Source organism: Theropithecus gelada, chromosome 10 (assembly GCF_003255815.1).
Source record: "Theropithecus gelada isolate Dixy chromosome 10, Tgel_1.0, whole genome shotgun sequence".
Lineage (NCBI taxonomy): Eukaryota > Metazoa > Chordata > Mammalia > Primates > Cercopithecidae > Theropithecus > Theropithecus gelada.
Genome location: NC_037678.1, coordinates 20,476,266 through 20,479,714, shown reverse-complemented (window position 1 = coordinate 20,479,714; position 3,449 = coordinate 20,476,266). Strand labels below are relative to the sequence as shown.

At 51.4% G+C, this 3,449-nt stretch overlaps 1 pseudogene; it reads right to left on the bottom strand.

Annotated features, from left to right (window-relative positions):
* Positions 1-1,290: 1,290 nt before the first annotated feature.
* On the bottom strand, positions 1,291-2,213 carry LOC112632901 (annotated as a pseudogene).
* Between the last annotated feature and the right edge of the window lie 1,236 nt (positions 2,214-3,449).

Genomic DNA, 3,449 nt, shown 5'->3' with positions numbered 1-3,449 from the left:
AAAGGATGACCTCATTCTCCTGCGTCTAGACCCTAAGGCATTTCCCTGCTCACTAATGGGATCAAGAGTATTTTCATTTGTTTATTGGCCATTGTGAATTTTTCTTTTTTTTTTTTTTTTTTTTTTTCTTCTTACAAACAGAGGTATTATTGCATTTGGTCCACAGTTGTATTTCACATTATCTCATGGAGCAGGGCCCCTGGGTGTTGGTCCTTGTGCAGTACTTGGCGGGGCATGTGGCGGGGGGAGATGCAGCAGTATAGCTGGTCAAGCCAAGAAGCGGGGAAGGAGGGCTGGAGGCTCCTTAAAACCTACTGAGGGGCTGGGTGCAGTGGCTCACACCTATAATCCCAGCACTTGGGGAGGCCGCGGCGGGCAGATCGCCTGAGGCCAGGAGTTCGAGACCAGCCTGGCCAACATGGCGAAACCCTGTCTCTACTAAAAATACAAAATTTAGCCAGGTGTGGTGGAGCACCTGCAGTCCCAGCTACTTGGGAGGCTGAGGCAGGAGAATCCCTTGAGCCCAGGAGGTGGAGGTGCGGTGAGCTTAGATCACGCCACTGCACTCCAGCCTAAGCAACAACAACAAAACCTACTGAGGCCACAGTGTGGGGAGTTAGCATGGACGGGGGGTCAAGCTTAGCCCTCACACCTCAGAATTCCACTTCCTTGTATGGGCCTCACTTTCCCCACCGGGCCCCAGGGCAGGTCTGAGGGTCTGAGATCTGTTGGTCTGAGGTTACTAGGGAAATCCAGCCACTTGGGAGCCTGAGATATTTAGCATTGTGGCCAGGCCCCATTTCCCAAGGGACTCATTTCCCAGCACCTTCTCCACTGTCCCCGCCCCATTCCTAGGGGGAAAAAAAAATGTATGCTTCTTTTGTTGATACGTCCTGAAACTTTAGTGGGTACAGAAACCACAAACTGATCAGCTGACAAAAGGGGGAAAAGGTGAGGCAAGCGGAAAGCTTTGGGGACCAGTTCCCTCCAAGCCCAGGTCTCTTCTCCCCAGCACAGCTCGGCCCACAGCCTGGAGGTGCCAACAAGGACCCTCACCCAACACTTAGTGGGATATGGCCTTGACCCCTTCCCCCACAGCCGGGTGGCTCAGTCCTGCGAAGGACCAAGGCAAGGGAGACAAAAGCCCTGCTGCCTGATCCCATGCCACCACTCACAGACCCTCAGTTGATTGTCAGCACTGAACACGTTAAGAAAAAAAGAGATGAAAACACAGAAAAACCCAAAAACCCAGACGGGGAGATGATGTGGGGAGAGAGCATGCTGCGAGACTCAGTAGCCAGCCTCCTCCTGGTAGTAAGGGGGATATTCAGGGACCTCCCCCGGGCCCAGGCAGTCGCCAGCGCCTGAGGGAGCCCCATCCGCCACTGTGCCTTGTGGGCAGTACTTGGGGTCGTATATCTGCTGGCCCAGGCCAAGACCTGGCCACTCTGGTTGGCGCCCTGTGTGTAACCCTTCTGCAGGGACATGGAGGAGTTCTCACACTTGTCATTTCCCAGCTTGGGGTCATAGATGTGCCACCGTGTCCCGGGAGCCATCATGCACACCTGGCTGACACACTTGTTTGTACCCATCTGGACACTGATGATCGAGTGGTCCATGGGGGGCAGGATTTAGTTTTTGGGGTCATAGAAATGCCTCCTCGTGCCATATGCAGTCATCCCTGACTGGCTGGCGCATTTGTTGGTGCCCATCTGCAGCCTGAGGATGCACTGGCCAGCCTTCACGGGGGGCTGCTGAAGTTCCGCTCCTGCTTCTCCAGTACTTGATGCCAGTGTCCACCCCGCTCTGCAGCTCCTAAGTCTTGGCCTTCCCTGCCAGGGCAAGAAGAGACACCTGCAGCTGCAACCTCAAACAGGTCGTTGGCCTCGAACAGGTCCACAGGGTTCATGCCGTAGCTGACCATGGTCTTGATGAAGTTGGAGAGGTTTTCTAGCTGGTGCCAGTTCTGCATGGAGTGGTTGGGCTTGGGGACTGAGCCCAGCTGTAGCTTGTTCATGAGTGTGCATAAGAGCATCCCGTCCGTCCTTCAGGCCCTTCTGGAAGTCGGGGCTGATGGAGAGGCCAGTGAGTCCCTCAACCCAGCTGTGGAGCTCTGCCTCCTTCTGGGGGTCATATTTGGACAGAAGCCAGTTCTTGACCTCAGCCAACAGCCCGTATGAGGAGGTGCCCTTGTTGAACTGCGTGGAGCTCATGACTGGCAGACACAGCGGTGGGATAGGACTGGACAGGATGGGACAGTACCTGTGAATCTTTTGTTCTTATCTACCCACTTTTACTGGGTTGCTTTTTCTTACTGGTTTATAAAAACCATTATATATCGGAGCTTTGAACTTTTTATTAAATGCAATGTAATCATAGGCTGTCACTTGTTTAAACTGAATTTTTTAGTGGCATCTTTGTCAGTTACTAAGCTACTGTCTCTCGGCTTCCAACCCACCCTTCTATATTCAGCTCTGGGATGCTGGAACTGAAACTGCGAAACTACAGTCCTCTGTAGCCAGCTGGCCTTCTGATAGGTCCCGCCAACAAGGGGAGCTAGAGAGAGACTCGAAGCCAGGAGGAGGGTAGAAGGAGTTGTTCCTTCCTGTTTTGCTTGATGCTCCAGTCAGTGTTGTTCCAGCATTGGCTTCTTACCATGAAGGGAGCACTTGGTTCCAGTTTCCAGCCTCTTGCAGCAGTCCCAGAATGATCCTCATTCCAACCCTTGGTGGTAACAGCTAGGTTATATCTGTGGTAGGCAGAATAATGGCTCTCCAAAGACATCCACATTCTTATTCCTGGAACCTGTTGAATATGTTATCTTAAATTGCAAAAGGGACCTTGCAGATGGGATTAAGATGAGGACTTTGAGACGGGAGATTATCCTAGGTAATCTGGGTAGGACCAATGTAGTCACAAGGGTCCTAACAAATGTAAGAGGAGGGCAGAAGGGTCAGTGTCAGAGTGATGTGATGTGTGAAGGATTCAATCAGCCATTAAAGAGGAAAAGAGGAACGATAAGCCAAAGAATGTGGGCAGCCTCTAGAAGCTGGAAAAGAAAATGGATTCTCTCCAAGGGCCTCCAGAAAGGAACACAGTCCTGCTGGCACCTTGATTTTGCTCAGTGAGTTCAGCCAAGAATGGCTGTTGAGGTGCTGGGGAGCAGTGACCCCAGGGGCCCTGAGTTCTAGTATGATTCTGCCATTAACTAGCTGGCTTTGGAGATAGCATGGTCCCATCCTGAGCCTCAGTTTCCTTACTCACTGTGTGCTGGGCACCATTATCTCACAAAACAAAGTAGGTGTTGATATTTCTCATCCCCAATGGCTTTAAAGAGGGAAATGAAATAATTAGATTTGTACTTCAGAAACATCACTTGGGCTGCGGTATTAAAAAATAGTTGGCTCTTTCAAGGCTTGGTTCACATTTTCCCTCTTCCACAAGTCCCC